The sequence below is a fragment of the Heterocephalus glaber genome, unplaced genomic scaffold (assembly GCF_053883595.1).
Source record: "Heterocephalus glaber isolate CG9 unplaced genomic scaffold, H.glaber_assembly_v1.0 deba00001547, whole genome shotgun sequence".
NCBI classification, from domain to species: domain Eukaryota; kingdom Metazoa; phylum Chordata; class Mammalia; order Rodentia; family Bathyergidae; genus Heterocephalus; species Heterocephalus glaber.
Window position 1 is genome coordinate 8,757,913 of NW_028258340.1, and position 18,434 is coordinate 8,776,346.

Genomic DNA, 18,434 nt, shown 5'->3' on the forward strand with positions numbered 1-18,434 from the left:
AGTCTCGGTCTCCTCCGCACCTGGGTGGAGGCGAGGTGGGGACTCTGGGAGGACCCCGGGGCCCCGAGGGGAGGCGGCTGGCGTCCCCCCGCCGGGGCTCTGCGCCTCCGCCTGAGAGGAACCCCGCGCCCCGCCTCCGTGCCCACAAGATGGATCAGGCTACCGTGCGGAGAGCGGGCTGTAAATATTTAAAAAGTCTCTCGCGCGTCTGCAGTAATGGCTTTCGCAGTTGGAATGTGTGCTAGGGGAAGAGGAAGGGCGACGTGTGTACTGTTTTGCGGATCGGGGAATTGTTCCTATGCCTCTTCCTAGGTCCGGGGTGGACTGCATCTTCAAGCTTCCCGATTTCCCGCCGGTCGGCTCTGCCGCTGCGTCCCACGTTAGCTTGTGGCACACCCGTCGATGGGAACTTGACCATAGCAGGACGATAGAGGCCCAGTCGTGGTGACTCCACTGCCCCCCTCTCCTTCGAGGTCTCCCTCAAGGTCCTGGGCTGGATCAGACTCGAGACACCCCCCCCCCCCACACACACACCCCGTCCAGGTCCGATTCTCGCTGATGCCCAGGGGAGGGCGGGAAATAAACAGATTGGAGCCCCCTGAGTTTGGGTGGCCACTAAAGCCTGGGCTGGGGTTTCTGCCTCTGAGGGGCCTGGACCGTTTGTGCCTTTGCTCACCTGCCCAAGTCCTCCTCAGAAGCTTTGATCCACTCTAAGCGTGCCCCCCACCCTGCGCCTGAATCTGAAAGTAAGGTTGTGGCTGCTAGGACCAAAACCTGGCAGGAGGCAGCGAAGAGATTGGGGCTTGGGGAGGGTGGCACCCGGGCTTAGTGTAGGTCACACTTGGATGTGGAGACAGATCTTTGCTCCTTTGGCGAGTTTGGGCCTGGGATCTTTAAGGCTCAGCCCAACCAGATGGGAGAGGTGGGGGAGGGGATCCAGCCTTCTCAGAGAGAAGCTTCATGTGCCCACCGCAGGGTGTGTACAGGGTGAGGTTGTCGCCTTTGCCAGCCAGTGGTTCCCTGGAGGGGCAGGGGAGCCAAGTTGCCCAGAGCTAGGGCGGGCCGGGTGCTGTGGGCCTAGGCCGGGGCTGCTCCTCTGCACTCTCCATCCTGCCCTCTTCGGGACTGGCCAAAGTGTGGGTGCCAGCAGCATGTCGGGGCACGCCAATGTTTTTCTCTGTTCCAGCGCGTGGAGCTCCCAGGTCCTGGCAGCTCTGTGCACTCTGCTTCCAGGGGCTTGTGTTGGGCCCTTCTCGCTTGTTTGTCTCGTGTGAGCCTCGTAAACCACCCTGATTTATTACCCAGACTAAATGCTTAATTTGTGAATATGAAACAGATTAAAAGGGGAGGGGGGAGGGGGCTTGAGGTCGGCATATTTTAGCAATCAGACCAAGGCAGCCCAGCAGATGTTTCAAATTTGTCGACATTTTCAGGCTCATGTGGAAAGCTAGCTAGAATGGTCAAGAGGTCCTTTTTCCTTCTTTCAACCTGAGAACTTGGCAATGATCAAAAGAAGGTGATTAGTAGCTACAGAAAAAAGACACCAGCAGGCAAGGAGTTAACAGAGGCTGAGCTCTTCACCTCCAGGATTGGGATTGGGATGTGGGGGGGGGGCGGCAAAAAAGCAAGCTGATCACAAAGGCTAAATGGGAGCCTGGCTAAAAAAGCCCAAGTCTTAGAAGCCAACTCTAAAGAACAAAGTAGAGGGTCCATTAAAAGTTAATTCAATAAATAAACTTCATCCGTGATAAAAACCAATAAGAAGGATGGCAACTCCAACTTAAAATAGCCAACAGATAATAGAAATAAATAGCTTTGATGTGACCTAAACATGTGCTTTCAGCTTTCCGCGGGTCCCTTCACGGATGCACCCAATACAGGCCTCTGCGGAACACCCTTCTCGCTTTGAAAAGACCCCATGTGTACAGGCAGTGTTTTTTGGTGTTTGTCATTTTGTGGCAACTTCACACATCAAAGGCCCCAGCACTGCGTTCCTTTCAGCTCCCTGGTTCCAGCCGCCCAGTGAAGCAGATACAATTTCTATAAATTGGCCTTCTCCTCTCGGTTTTGATTGATCATCACCATATGAGATTACTGAAAGTCTAATGTCTTATTTCACTTTCTCCAAGGGGTGAGGAGAGGAACGCTTTATTGGAAGTCAGGCCACGTGAAGACGCCTGTGTTGTGCAATAGCAATTTCCATTAGCCTGGATTTATCAGCCTCCTGAAACTCCCACACATCTCCTTTGGGCACCTTGTGCCACCTCCCTGCCCCCTCTGGGTCTCAGCTCCTGTCCCTGTTAACAGGTACTGGATAAGCAAAGGCCTCTGGAGCCTACCTATTAGGCTAGAGAACATGGCTGTTGACTAAACAGAAGGAAACAAAAGATTTATCTTTTAATATATTTGTTACAACTCAAGAATCCTCTCTTGGGCCTTTGTTTCCCATTCCAAACTTTTTTGTTTCTCTTTGCCTCCATACAATCTTTCATTTTATTAAAGTTGATTATGGTTCCTCTGTCTTGTCCTGAACCAGACAAAGGCTTAGAGAAAGTCAAAGAACACGTTAATTATATGTTTCTTGTAAACTGACTTTTCATTTCCCCCTAACACATTTAGTTGGCTTGGTGTTTAGTTTAACACTCAATTGCTGCAAATATGCTGCTTTAAAATGCTGTCTTTATTAAAACAAATAAATGAATTCAAAGACCTTTCTAATTTCAACTTGCGTGGGCTAGAAACAGAAGAGAAAACCAAAAGCGAGAGCAAGAGCGAGGAGAAGGTGGCAGAGAGGCTGTGAAGAGAAAGGAGACCAGGCTTCACACACACACACACCACATGCACATGCACACAGCATTCCTTCTGCCATCCCTCCCCACTGTTGTAGTGTTAAACTGGTCCATACAGTTGTCCCTGGCTGTACCCTGCAGCTCACCAACCTCCTGCATTTTCCATCACTTGGTGCCTAAGGCAATCATTAGCTGAGAACGGACAGTCTCCTCTGCCTGCTGGCAGCCGTCACTTTCCAGCCGAGGGAGGCAGGCTGCAGACTCTTGCGTTGGGCCTGGGTCCCATTTGCTCAACCCGAGAGAGGTCCTTCGGGTTTGCCCCTGAGTGCATTGGTGCCTAATTAAACTCTAACCAGGGCAACAGGCACTAAATATGTGTTGTAGGCTGAGAGGAAGCAGGGAGGAAAAGCCGATCATTACCCAGGCAGAGAAAGTGACTTCCGAGATCCAGGGGAAAGGATCCCTTTGATGGATGGATCGATTGCACGTTGTTTTCCTTCAACAGGGCCTTAGAATGCACATTTCAGGCTGGTGCTGAAACCAAGGAGAAATGGCAATGTGGGGGGACCCCATGGCACCCCCATATCTAAGCAGGGTCTGTGTCACAGCAGGCAAGATGAGGTGCTACCACAACTCTAGACAATGCCGGCCACAGAAAAATGACCCAGGTGCCCTTGTGGTATTGGAGTTATTGTTCATGTGCCACGGATGCGTCCCACACAGGAGCTGGAGCTGTATTAATGGCTGTGGGGACAGAAAGGGACAGATGTGTCAAGAGCCCAAGGACTAGGTGTGTGTCGTGGAGCTGAACAGACAGTGGAGGAGCAGGGGAGAATTGTGTGCTGAAGACCTGGCCCTGGGCAGGATCAGAATAACCTGAGCTTGTGGTAAAGCGACAGCCAGCAAATGAGGGTGTGTAGAGATCTCATAGAAGAGCTACTGGGGCCTGGACTGAACCCTCATTTAACCTAGTGGAGGAAAATGGTTCAGAAGGTAAAAACTCTTAACTCAAGGTTGCATATTAGTGGCAAAAGTGAGACCAGAACCAAATGCTGTGGTGTACACCCATAATTCCAGTTACTCGGGAGGCTGAGGCAGGAGGATCTCAAGTTGAAGGTCAGCCTGGGCAGTTTAGCTCAAAATAAAAACAATTAAAAGGGCTATGGATGTAGCTCAGTGGCAGAGCACTTGTCTAGCGTGCAAGAGGCTCTGGGTTCCAGCCCCAGGACACAGAGAAAGAGAGAGAGAGAGAGAGAGAGGAAAAAAAAAGAAAAAAGAAACCAACTAATGCCCAGAGCTCCCAGCTTCAGCAAACATAGGCAGGGGAGGAAAGGGACTTCTGATTAGAGAAAGAGCCAGGGTGCTGCTTTTGGTCCCTGAAGTTTTAGTCACTCAGCATTTACTCCCAGTCATTCAGCACTCCCAGTGTGCAAAGCACAATGCTAAGCATTTGGGGAGGGGACACAGTGCTATGAGGCCTTGAAGGACCAAGCAGGGGGCATTTGGTTCTTTTATGTACCTGATAACAAAGGCCATAAAGGCAGTGGGTGAGAGACTAGGGGGCAGGACAGGGAGAAGAGAGCCAACCACTCCCACTTTTTTTTTTTTCCATATTGGATGGAACCCAAGGAAGCTATACCACTGAGCTACCTCCCCAGATTTTTTTTTTTTTTTTTTTTTTTGAGACAGTCTCACTGTGTAGTCCAGGCTGGCATTGAACTCACTATGTAGCCGAGGCTGGCCTCGAACTCACAGCAATCCTCCTCGGATTACAGGTGTGCATCACCACACCCGGCTTTTTAATTTTGTTTTGTTTGTTTTTTGGGACAGAGTTTCGCTATGTAGTTCAGGCTGATCTTGAACTCAGTAGGTAGCCCAGTCTGGCCTCAAACTCCCAGTGATCCTCCTGGCTCAGTGCTGGGATTACAGGTATGCACCACCATGCCCAGCTTTTCTTTCGAGACAGAGTCTGACTTGGTTGCTCAAGCTGGCCTGAAACTTTTGCAATCCTCCTGCCTCAGCCTCCCAAGTAGCTAGGATTACAGGTGTGCATCCCACACTCAGCCAGGGTTACACTTGTACTGGTCAGGTTTACAAGAGGCTGATGAGGCCAGCAGGCAGCCTGCCACAAGTGACCCCTTGCCTGAGCCTTGGAGGTTGCTCTCCTAGGATGGTGGGTAAGGCCATCTGGCTGAGGCTGTTCACTCCCCTTTCCTTGGAGTGCCCCAACTTCCTTTCCCAAGGCAGGCCAAGAAGATTACTCTGATGCAAATGGAGGAGGCAACTTTTCTAGCCAGAACATGCACTGCGGCTCTCTCCTGCCCTGGACAAACAGAAGAGTGTAGCTTATCCCCAAAAGCTCCTGGACAAACGCAGGCTCTCCGCGGGAGCTGGTAAGGGAATACTGCCTCCCTGAACAAAACAAACTTGAGAATCTCCTAGGTTTAGCACCGCAAGCCAGCGGCTCTCCCAGCAGAGAAGGCAGGCAGGCTCAAGTGCCCCTCTGCCCCCCCCCATTCCACCTGCCCCATGAGGCGCTCTCAGTGTGATTACAGGTGCCCTCCCTCCAGCCATCTGGCCTAGGCCCAGCCTCTGCTCTTGGTGTCTCTGAGCAGAGGCGAAACAAGCTGGAGCCTTCAAAGCACATTCCTAAACACTAAGGGAGAGCTATGGGGAAGTGGAAACAAAGGGGCCCGAGGAGAGGAGCAGTTCAGCTTACAGAGTCTGTGGGCCAACAGGGCTGGCCCAAGTTCAGTCAGACTTCCTGGCTCAGCGCCAGCTGGAGCTGGCAGCACGCCCTCTCCAGCCCACCGCTCAGGCCCCTTTTCCCCCAAACTTGGGCACACGCCCTGGCTAGCTCAAGCCCAGGAAGGCCTGCTGCCCTGGCCAGCCCTCTCAGGCCATCCCCTCCTGTTCAAGTTTAGGTGGCAGTTTCCAGAGTCATCGAGTGGCCTTCAAATTCCTTAACTCCCAGCTGCCTGAGAGTGAGTGGGCTGCCAGGGGGCCAAGAGGAGGATCCTCTAGGTGTTTCCAGTGGCCTGGTATACTTAGGAGTGCCCAGTTTGCTGCCTGCTAACTTGAGGCCTTGAGCAGCCATATTAGATGGTGTAAACATGGAGTCATTATTCATCCTTTTTTTTTTTCTTGTGGAGACAGGGTCTTGCTATGTAGTCCAGACTGGCCTTGAACTCACTATGTAGCCCCTGCTGGACTCAAATTACTGGTGATCCTCCTGCTTCAGCCTCCCAAGTGCTGGGATTACCAGCATGCGCCACCACATCTGGTAACTGTTCATCCTTAGGCACCATAAAAGTGTGATTGCATTCTGTAGGTGTCAAGGCTGGGAAGCACTGTCCACTTGTCGTGTGACATCCATGAGCCCCACATACAAATGGTGGAGGATATCAAGCCCTGTGCTTCTCCATGGATGGAAAGCGTGGCTCATTCACTCAACAAGCTTTCACTCAGGTCCCTCTTGTCTGTCCCCCACTGTGCTGGCAGCAGCTGGGGGTGGCTGGGGGAGACTCCAGGTTACCAGGATCCAGGTTTCTTCTTAGGGAGTTTAGTGTCCCAAGAGAGAGAAGCCCAAAGGAACAGAAAATTCAGCATGCTCACACTAAAGCCAGGAGAAAGCACCGTCCTTGCTTTTGCTCCTGGGGAGGGAGGGGCTATATGCATGCGCCTGAAACGGCCTGTGTTGCCCAGGCTGGCCTTGAACTCCCGGGCTCAAGCAGTCCTCCTACCTCAGCCTCCCAGCTAGGAGTAGTTTTGTTTTTAGTTTTGACACTGGAAATGGAACCTAGGGATGCTTTGCCACTGAGCCATCTCTCCATCCCTTTTTACTTTTTCTTGTTTAATCTTGAGATAAGTTCTCCCTAAATTCCCCAGGCTGGCCTCCAATATACAGTCCTCCTGCCTCAGCCTCCTGTTGAGATCAGAGCGCACGACACCACACTTGGTCCACATTCCATTTGCAGTTGGCTCACCAGAAACTCCCTCAATCTCCAACTGAGTGGCTGCCTGAGCTGCTGAATGGGGACTCGGGGGCTGGCTCTACCCAGATGACTGTGTCATTCTCATAGCAGATGTCATGGGTGACACCTGCAGTGGCAGAAAATCCTAAGGGTCTCACAGGGTGCTGGGGAGAAAGTAAGCCTCTCCCATCCCCACGTCTAATTCAGTTTGTCTCTGCAGCAACTGCTCCCAATTCCTCTTACCCTTCCCAAGATGGTCTATTAAGACTGATTCTTTTTTTAAAAAAATTTTATCTTTAAAAAGCCCAAACCCACAGAAAAAATTGAAAGAACAGTACAATGAATACCCATATTCAAAGGGAGATTTTCAAAAGCGCTGTATTTATCCGACACGCCTACCCTTAGAAAGAATTCAGAACCCCGCCAAAAATCAGAATTAGGCTGACTATCTTAATAGTGTTCCTCAGGATTACTTTGCCCTTATAGACACGCATCTGGCTTGTTGGTCACCCTTCTGCTCAGCGCTAGCACCTGCCAGGGCACCAGACCTGCTCTGCCATGGGACGCACTTCGGCACCTTGGCGGTCACTCTGCCCAGGCCTCTTCATGACATTAGGAGGGTTCAGTTGGTTAGGAGTTAGAAAGAAGCTAAAGTAGTATCTGGCACACAGAAAGTGCCCATTAGCAGTTTGGGAGGCTTGAAGCTTAAACACATCTGGTATGAACCTTGCTGGAGTGATTGCATAAGGGTCATTTGTCGTCCCCCTGCCCCCAGTTAGTGGCCTGAGGTCTTCATTGGAAACTCAAGAGACCAGATGAATGCAGGAGCCTGGCTTCCTCATACTCAGCGTATAAGTGGCAGAGGATTCTCAATTCTCTGGCACAGTTTCCACACACTTGGAGGTATGCGGTTTATTTATTTATTAATCTAGTTATTTTCAAAGTACTGGGGATTGAACTCAAGGCCTTCGTACTCAGCTAAATTCCCAGCTCTTCTCATTTATTATTTTGAGACAAAGTCTTGCTAAGTTGCCCAGGCTGGGCTGAAACTTGGATCCTTCTGCCTCTGATTACAGATGTGTATCACCACACCTGGCCTGGCCATGCTGTTTAAAACAAAAAAAATTATTTTTTGTCTGTGTGTGGCACTGGGGAATCGAATCCAGGGCCTTGTGCATGTTAGTCAAACACTGTACACTAAATTACATCCCCAGCCTTGGCCTTGCTTATTTAAGTTGTTGGAAGGGCTAGGGGTGTAGCTTAGCAGCAGAGTGCACACTTGGCATATTGGAGGCTCCATCCCCAGCACTGCAAAACAATAACTAAACAAACACACATACAAACATCTGCAGCCCCTCTCCCTTTTTGTTTTTTGTTTTTTGTTTTTTTTTGGTACCGGGGATCGAACTCGGGACCTTGCAGTTGCCAGGCAAGTGGCAGAACCGTTGAGCTAAATCCGCGGCCCTCTTTTTGTTTTTTGACACGGGGTCTCACTGTGTAGTTCAGGCTGGTCTTGAACTCCGGTTATCCTCTTGTCTTAGCCTCGAGAGTGCTGGGATCACAGGTGCATGCCACCATGCCCTGCCTCCCATTTGCTGGCCTGGATAGTTGCAGGTACGCACAGAACCATCTTAGAAGATGGAACCAGCACCTGCTTTACACTCAGACCTAGAAAGAATGTTCTTCTCCCTCAGGGTGAGCCTAGACTCTCGAAGACTCAAGGTCTCATGTCCAGGGTCAAATGGAGTGGAGCAAGCAGGTATGTCTCCAAGAACCTGTCAGTGACAGGCAAGCCACAGAGGGGTCTGTGCCACCCCCAAAGTTGTCCAGAGAGGTGCCTCACATAGGAAGTGTCAGATGTTTTAAGAGCCAGAGGCAAAGCTGGGTGTGGTGGTGCACACCTGTAATCCCAGCACTTGGGAAGCTGAGGCAGAAAGATCTATAAGTCGGGGCTACATAGTGAGACTCAGTTTAAAAAAAAAAAAAAGAGCCAGAGGCAAGAGAGGCCTGGGGAAAGAGAAAGGAATTTGGAATTTGTTTAAAGGCATACTTTGCTCCATGCTGTAAAATACTGTGTCTAATGTTAGGCTTTGACGACTGTAATATCTGACCTTGACATTGTGGTGTTTCTGCCATATAATTTAATTAACCTGTGATGCCGGCACAATGCCAGAGACCAAAACATTCTGACAGCTCTTGGAAGCCACCTAAGTCCCTTTGAAGTCCCCCCCGCCCTTCCCGGTGCGCAGTGAACTGACACACAGAGAAAGGCTCTAAGGTTGAAGACATCCCCCAATACAATGTGCAGGCATTTAGCTGTGTCGAGGTCGTATTGGAGAGCACTGGGGGCTGACTGTGCTTTCTGAGGGACCCCCCACTGTGAGTGCATCCTTGGGGGTGACCGGCGTGTCCTTCATCAGGGGCACCATTTGGAAGTTTCCCATTTTTCTCCACAAAGTGTTTTCTCATGCCTATAGTCCTGGCTGCTTGCTTGAGAGGCTGAGGCAGGAGGTTTGCTTGAGTCCAGGAGTTGTGGTCCAGCCTGGCCAACACAGGAAGATCCTATCTCTGAAAAACAAAATGTTTTAGCTGGATGCAGTGACCCATACCTATAATCCCAGCACTGTGGGAGACTGAGGCAGGAGGATCAAAAGTTTGAGGCCAGCCTGGGCAATTTAGCAAGACCTTGTCTCAAAGTAATTAAGAAGGGCTGAGGAATGTAGCTCTGTGGTAGAACACTTGCCAGATATGTGCAAGGCCCTGGGTTCAACCTCTTATTACGGCACAGAAAAAAAAGTTTTCTTCTTCAGCTTTGTCTTTTGCAAAGTTATTGGGCTCAGAAAGGAACATAAATTAGATAAGAGGCACATTAACTCATTTAACAGCCACCACAAGCCTTCCGATGATTTGGGCAGTGAACACTATTTTGAACATCATAAAACTACGTTTTATTCCAGAGAGAAAGCGAATAGATGCCTATGCAAAAAAAGATAGACAATGTCAGTTGTGATACCTGCTGATGAAGAATGCAGAAGGGTGAGGGACTAGCAAGAGAGGGGTGCTGCTTTAGCTGGTACATGGCACTCCCGGGGTCTTAGGTTGACAGAAATGTGCTCCATGACATATCCTGATGTTACAGTAATGCTGTGGAATGATCCACCCAAAACAGTGACACACATTCACTCCTGTGTGGATCCCCAGGGCTGGCCCATCTAGGCTGCATTCAGTGAGACTACACCCAGGTGTGATCTGGGCTGGGCCTGTTCCCTGCGTGCCTCATCTCCGGGATGAGTGGGCCACCTGGGACGTGGCCTTCACAGCGATGGCAAAAGCAGGAGCAGAGAGTGGGACACGATGACACTTTGGTCCTGGGCTTTGGCTGCAACCCTCTTATTTTCTCCCTTGCCCCAGCGTGGCCTGCCATCAGTGTGCTCCACCTATGGTGGGACGATTGCAGTCGCCTGGTAAAGGACCTGGCTGTGGGGATAGTAATGCCAGCCAGAAACAGATGGTTCAGCTGGGCGTGGTGGTGCATACCTGTAGTCCCAGCAATGGGGAGGCTGAGGCAGGAGGATCACCATAAGTTCGAGGCCAGCCTGGACTACATAGTGAGTTCAAGGCCAGCCTGAACTACAAAACAAGACCCTGTCTCAAAACAAAACAAAACAAAACAAAAAACAGATGGTCCAAACCCAAACTGTGGCTCTCCAGCTATGACGTTTGATAAAACCACCTTTGTTAAAATCTTCTGTTTTAGATTAAATTTAAATAAATCCACACAATAATTATGCATTAGCAACCCCGAGGCAGAGGTGGTTTACTATAGCACCAAAGATATCTGCGTCATTTCCATCAACCTTGGGAAACTTGGGAAGATGGGCCTCAGGCCATCCCAGTAACTGAGCAAGAAAGATACCGTGACAGAGCCTTTCTTCCTGTCTGGGCTTTTGATGCAGTAGTGAAAGATAGAGTAGACCCCAGACCAAGCAAGTTTCCTTGCCGACTTGGTTTTTCAGTTTTTGTCTGTTTGTTTGTTGTTTTGTTTCTTGAGACCAGGTCTTGCTGTGTGGTTCAAACTGGCCTTGAAGTCACTATGTAGCCCCAGGCCAGCCTCCAACTCACAGTGATCCTCCTGCCTCAGCCTCCCTCATGCTGGTATTACAGGTGTGCACCACCACGCCCAACTCCTTGCTGACTTCTGAGCATGTTTTTGGAGTGGCACAAATCTGGTTTAGAACCCAAAAGGTGTCACCCTCTGGGCCTCTGCAGCCAACTAGCCCTTCAGTGTGTCGCACTGGCAGTCCAGCACACACCTTCATGAGTGGTGTCAGGGAAAAAAGGTAGAAGATACCAGCTCTCCCTCCCAGCCCCTTGCTCCCTAGTCCTATCCTGCCTTTCTCTTGCCCTCCTTGAATAATGCAGGAGGGATCCCTAAGTGTCTTTTCAGAAAGTGATGATGGGGTCCAGGGATTTAGCTCAGTGGTTTCACCGCCTGCCTCGAAAGCTCAAGGACCCGAGTTCGATCCCTGGTACCAAAAAAAAAAAGGGATGATTTCTCATTTCGGCCTCCCTTCAATGCATTCCTTCAGGGCACTGCAGTCAGCCAAGTACTGGAACCTGGCTTTCCTTCAGGAAGGAAAGCTCACTGTTCAATTGATTCTGACAGTTAATGGAATCTAATCACCATTGCCCAGAGTGGTTCCAATCAAAGGAATCCACTCTCTGAAAATTCAAGGTGGCAGTATCAAGGGTTACATCTTGTAAACAGAGAGAATGGGGCGCTGATGGGGCCCCGTGGGGATTCAATAGTCCATCTCATCTCTTCTTTGGGAGAATTCTGGCTCCTGGCTCCACAAGTGCACGAGGTGATCTGTCCTCTGTGACCAATCTCAGCCTGGAACTGGAAGGGGCTCCCCTACCTTTCTGAGCAGCTACCACTGTGGAGTGGATTGAATAGTCCTAAAGCTGCAACTCAGTCTCTGATTTTACTGAACTTGGCTTGATTTTCCTGGGTCCACCTTGAACTTGTCCTTGTTTGAATCTCCTGTGGCTTTGTTTGCACCTTTGTCCTTCTCAGTGTAAATCTCTTCGCAACCATATGCCAGAGGCGCTCCTGTGGTTTCAGCCTTCATTCCCTATTAGGTGAAGAGGATCACGATACTGATTTACTTTTTAGTGAAGCAAAGGAGCTATACTCAGACCGGGAAATAAAGTTATCACCAGCAGCCCAGAAATCTGAGACCTCCTCGCAGGTACTAGAGCCCCAAAGGGAACCATCACTTGCACACAAACACACACACACACACACACACACACACACACACACGCACCTTGCTGGAATGGAGCCCGGGCTTCACACATGCTAGGGAAGCGGGTCTACCACTGAGCCACACCCCCAGCCCTGCTTAATTTCTAATAATATCAATTATCATTTCTTGATTTGGTACTTTATAGAAATGGAACCTACAGAATGCACTATTACTGTGTGTCTGTTTGATGCTAGGGAGAGCCATCCATACAGTGTACAGTTCATTTTTTTTCTGCCCTGTAGTATTGCATTGCATGAATACATATGTTTTTAATCTTCTGTTTTTACATTTTACTTTTTTTTTGGTAGAACTGGTGATCAAACCTAGGGCCTTTGTACTAAGCTATACCCCAGTCCTTCCTTCCTTCCTTCCTTTTTTTCCTTCCTTCCTTCTTTTCTTTCTTTCTTTAATGAGACAAGGTCTTGCTAAGTCTCAGAGTTTCCCAGGTTGGACTCAAACTTGTGATCCTGTTGCCTCAGCCTCCTGGAGTGCTGTAATTGCAGGCATGTGCCTAAACTAGGCCCAGCTTGCCAGAGACTTCTTGAGGACCATCAGCCCAAGTGGCAGAGCAGCTTGTCCCAAAGTTGTGACCATTACAGAGCTTCTCGGAACTGGCCCTCTCTGGGTCACTGGACAGCAGGGTCAGAATAGCCCACCAGCATGGCAGGTCTGTTGCCTTCACAATCCAATCAGACACCAAAAACTATGCCTCTTTTCTCTTTTTGTTTTTTTCTGTTGCTGGGCTAGAACCAGCGCCTTGCACATACTCCGCCAGTGCTCTCCACTGAGCCACATCCCTGCCCTCTGTGCAGCCTTCCTAGATGCTGCTAGAAAGCGTCCCCAAACAGCTGTGCCAGTTTCCTCTAGGCCGGCGGGCAGGAGTTCCTGACCACTCGCCATTTTCGTTCTCCTTTTAGGCATTCTGCTGTACCTGATTCAATTCTAAGCTCCTCAAGGGCAGAAACAAAGTTTCTTTTTTCTTTTCAAATTCTCCTAAATATTTTCGGCAAAGCTGTCATAGGAAAAATGTTAGCTGATGCCCTGGGAAACAGAAGCCTGTGGTTTTCTTTGAATTTTCAGTAAAATTTGAAATTTGGTCCTTGATCTTTAATGACAGTAGCTTTTGGAAACTGAGAGAATAAAAAGCCAGCCAAATTGTCGGGTCTTGAACTCCACCCTAGTCCACCGCACTGGTCTCTCCTCTGGCTGCCCAGCCAGGACCCTCAGGACAGCACAGCTCCCCTCTCTCCCCCTCTGCCCTGGGGGTGCTCGGCCCCCCACACACACACCAGCTCCTGGGACCTCCTCAGGTACTGCCTTCTCTGACGCCCGGAGGCCTCCATTAGTTCAAATTGTCTTTGTGCTTATTGTCCCAGCCACAGGTGTGGCGCACACCTGTGATCCAGCACTCTGGAGATCGAGGCAGGAGAACTGCCTCGGAGTTGGAGGACAGCCTGAACTACAAAGCAAGACTGTTTCAAAAAAACCAAATAAATAAATAAACAAAAATTTTAAAACCCCAAAATAACAAAAAAGGGCTTCTGTAGCTGGGTTGGTGGTGCACACCTGTGATCCCAGCACTCTGGGAAGATAAGGCAGGAGGAATCACAAATCTGAGCCCTGTATGGGCAATTTAGCAACTTAGTGAGACCCTATTACAAAATAAAAGTTGAATTATTATTTTTTTGAGGCAGAGTCTCACTATATAATTCAGAATAGCCTTGAACTCACTATGTAGGCCAGGCTAGCTTCAAACTCACGATCCTCCTGCCTCAGCCTTCCAAATGCTGGGATTACAGGAGTGCTCCAACATCCTCAAGGTCAAAATAAAAATTTAAGGGGGAGCTGGGGGTGTAGCTCAGTGAAAAAGCCCTAGGTTCTATCCCCAGTACTGCAAAAAGGGGAAAAAATTTTTTTGGCTGGCCACATATGCTTAAAGTCACAGCTATTTAGGAGGTTGAGGCAGGAGGATCCCTGAGCCTGGGAATTCAAGGCCAATTTGGATAACAGCAAGATCCTGTGTCCAAAGAAAGTCTAAATATAATCCAATGAGCATGTATCATGAGTAGCTTTCTGATGCTGGGAAATTTTGAAGAAAAGCATGCTGGTCTCTGCTTTTGTTTTTTCTGAGACAAGGTGTCTTGCTATGTAGTTCAGGCTATCCTTGAACTCACTATGTATCCCAGGCTGGCCTCGAACTTTGGCGATTCTCCTGCCTCAGCCTCGAAAGTGCTGGGATTACAAGCTTGCGCCACCGAGCCCAGGTTGGTTGCCTTATAATACCCTAGTGGAGCAGTGTGGCCCACCGGCTGGTTCAAGCAGTAATTGCCTTGGGTCGCCTGGGGTGCCAGTTTAGAATGCAGCGTCCTGGCCAGATGCCTGAAAATTCTGACTCAGTAGGCCTGGGGTGGGGCCTGGAAATCTCTATCTTTAACACTCACCACAGCTGACTCTGACGCACAGCCAGGTTTGGAAACTGGTTGAAGCTGAAAAGAATGTTCTCTTCTTGGAAGTGGGAAAATGTCAGGGGGCATGGTGAGATGGGCCGTGATTTGGACTCAGAGAGACCGGGCTTGAGTCTCAGCTCTATCATTTACTAAGTGTGTAACCATGGGCAATTTTCTCCACCCCTCTGAACCTCAGTTTGCTCTTCCATGAAGTGGGAATGGCATTATAGATCTGGCTGGGCACAGTGGCACAGGCCTGTGATCCCAGCACTCTGGGAGGCTGAGGCAGGAGAATCACGAGTTGGAGCCCAGCCTGGGCAATTTAGTGACTTAGTGAGACCCTGTTTCAAAATAAAAAGGAGGTGGGGATGTAGCTCAGTCTGAAAGCTTTAGGTTCAATCCCCAATGCTGGGGGGGAAAAAAAAGAAACTATGGATCTATCTTGGTTACTAGCGCCATGCAATAAATTGCTTTATGATTTTGCCACTTAAAACAACAATTCTATTTTGCTCACACCTCTGTGGGTCAGGAATTCTGGGAAGGGCTCAGCTGGGTAATTCTCTAGAGGGTATCTCATGGTGTTGCTAGTCAGATATCATCGGAGGTGCGAAGGAGCTCCAAGGAGCTCCAAGATGGTACAGTCCGAAGCCATCACTTGATGCTGGCTGTTGCTAAGCGCTCGGGGGGCTGTGGCCTAGGGTATCTCCATGTTATTTTTCTGCCCTGGCAGTTGAGTTGTTACTGACTTCTTCCAGAGTGGGTGCCCCAAGAGAGCCAGGAGGCAGCCACGTGGCCTTTTCTGACTTAGACTCATCTCACACTGTGCATTAAAAGCCACAAAGCCCACCCAGATTTCTAGGGGGAGGGGAGGACAGACCCTACTTCTCAGCAGGAAGAGTTCCAAATAACATGCAGATGTGTTTAAAACCATCACAGTATCTCATGAGTTCATTATGAGGATTCAGTGAGATGCTCTCTGAAGTGCTGGACAAACAAGAGTTCCCCTTCTCCCTCTGCTTTGAGGCCTAGGAGCTTGCTGAGTGAAGTCAGTGCCAGGTGGCATGTTTCCCTCTATGGCTGTTCATGTCTACTGGGCTGTAAGAATGGGGAGAAGGGACAGTCTTTCTCAGCTTCTAGTCATTTCTGGTCCCTTTGGATCATAAGTACAGGGAGCAATGGGCTACCTTCAGATTCTGACCAGCTCACCTTCCCAAGGGGGGTTGTTGGACACCCAAGAGGTCAGATCCACAAGGTCTCCCATGGTTCCTTGTGACCCTCTATCAGCCCCACCCATGTGCCTGATCATCCTTGGCCGCACCATGGGCACCATATGGGAACTGCAGGCCATTTGCAGAACACACACCTGGCTTGGGGTCCTGGGAGGACCACCTGTGTGAGGGTGATAGTAGTGCTGGAATGGCTTCTGTGGTCATGGTCTGCAGGTCTGCATTCAGGGAACAGAGGAAAGGCTCTAGGGCTGCATACCTGGGGCCTCAACTGGGCATCTTTAGGAGGGAGAGTGGGCTCCACTTGGTGCCTGAGCAGGTAGGATTTGTTCAGCAAGGTACTCTTAGGGAACAGGTAGCAGAATTTGCTGGCATTTGTGAGACTGCCTTCTCTGGGCCTCCTGCTTTTCCTTCTGGAGCTCCTTAACCTCCCCAGCAGCACCCCTCCCCCCATCAGGCAACTGTCTTGTTCAAAGCAGATGGGGTAAGGTGTGAAACTGTACAACAAGGCAAAAATGTAGCCCCAGCTGGGCATGGTGGTACAGGCCTGTAACCCTTGCTACTCAGGAGGCTGAGGCAGGAGGATTGCAAGTTTGAGGCCAGCCTGGGCAACTTAGCCAGATCCTGTCTTAAAATAAACTATAAAAGACTGGGGATGTAGCTCAGTGAGAGAGCATACTTGGGTTCAATCCCAGTACTACAAAAGAAAAAAAAATTGAGCTCCTCCCGCATGGACTTTACTAGGCTCCTTCTATGTGCCTGACATGAGGCTGAGGGCTAGAAATGGTCACATGATCCCGTGATGTCATAGATGAACACACACCAGTACTTGAGTGAATGATGAGACATCTCGGTGGGAGCACTGTATGAATCCTTGGCAGAACAGGTCTCAAAGGTCTCACCAGAGGACAGAGTGGCTAAGCTGACCACACTGCCAGCTACCTGCCTCTCCTCTGCCCGCCGGCTGCCCAGCATACCTCAGTTTTCTCGTGTAACAGCCTCACCCCATAGAGTGGCCACACGCAGAGGAAGCGAGGGGTGTGCCCTGCATCTGATTGGATGCTCCACCTGTCAAGGATTAGGAGACACACAGTTCTCTCTTCTCCTTAGACCTGGTCTGGACCCAGCCAACTACTGCAGCCTGCCCCTGCCCCATTCTATGACCAGCACTTCCTGTCTCTTCTCACCAGAAGTGATGCTCCTTATGTCACACTCCATAAGCGTCACACTTTTATTTTCTTTCTTTCTTTCTTTCTTTCTTTCTTTCTTTCTTTCTTTCTTTCTTTTTTTCTTTTTTGAGACAGAGTCTCACTCTGTAGTTCAGGCTGGCCTTGAACTCCTGGTGATCCTCCTGCCTCAGCCTCCCAAGTACTGGAATTACAGGTGTGTGCCACCACATCTGGTAGCATCACACCTTGGAAGAGAGGGAAGACTGTCCATCTGGGAGTCCAGGCTCACTAGTTCTGTGACCTTAGGAGAGCCACTTAACCTCTTTCAAATCTCAGTTTATCGTCTACAAAATAGGGCCATAGTTGTGACTAGTGCCTTATTTTGACCACGACTCCATGCGGATTAATAACAGAATGCACCAACCATGCATCTACTTAGTAAGTACTTAATAAATGGTGGCTATTTCCATAGTGACTCTACAGCTACATTTATTTATTTATTTATTTATTTATTTATTTATTTCAGTGCTGGAGATTGAACCCAGGACTTTGGACATGTTAGGCAAGTGCTCTACCACTGAGCTACAGCCCCAGCCTGATTCTACAGCTATGTGTCCAGAGGGTGTTATTGTTGTGGAGCCTAGGACTTCACACATACTAGATTTTTATTTTTATTTATTTATTTATTTATTATTTATTTATTTTTTGGTACTGGGGATTGAACTCGGGACCTTGCACTTGCGAGCCAGGCGTTGGAACAACTAAGCTAAATCCCTGGCCCAAGACTTTAAAGAAGCACTTTACCACTGAGCTACACCCTCAGCCCCTGAGAGGGTGTTTGATTACTGACATCAGATATCTGTGGATTTGACTTGCATAGGCAGCTGCCTATCATCAGAGGCAGATAAAGAGATTGAGCTCCTGCCTTCTTTCCCCTAATGATTCAGGGAGGGCAGTGCCCGCCTCCCTTTAGTTCCTGAGAATTGCCTCTGTGCTGTACCCCAGAACTGAAAACAGTGAGCACAGATACATACAGTGGGGGTGGGGAGACCCAATGGTAGCTGGGAAGCCTTTAGGGAAGAAATGGTGCCAGATAAAGGTTTTCCTCATGACTGAGGGCCTACCCCAATATTCACAAAACACACTTGCTCCTAAAACTTTCATACAGAAGCCCTGTTTCTACAGTATGTTTCAGTGGGATGTATCAGTTTGTTATTGCTGTGTAACAAACACCAAGTTATGGTTTGAACATGTCCCCCAAATTTCATGTGTTAGAACTTAATCCACAGATTCATATGTTGGTTAGAACTAGGGCCTTTGGGAGGTGATTAGGATTAGATAAGATTTTCAAAATGGGGCTTCCATAATGGGACTGGTGGCTTTATAAGAATGGGAAGAGAGACTCAAGCTAGCAGGCTGCTCTGTCTCTGCATGTGATGTATTGCCATGGGGTTTTTTGTTTTGTTTTTTTGGTACCGGGGATCAAACTCAGGTCCTTGTGCTTTCGCAGCAGGCAGCGA

The 18,434-nt window shown here is 49.3% G+C and overlaps 1 protein-coding gene across 3 annotated transcripts in view; it reads left to right on the top strand.

The window, feature by feature from the left end:
* Bcor (BCL6 corepressor) overlaps window positions 1–18,434 on the top strand; it is a 121,425-nt gene that overhangs the window by 30,762 nt on the left and 72,229 nt on the right. The window lies entirely within an intron of this gene.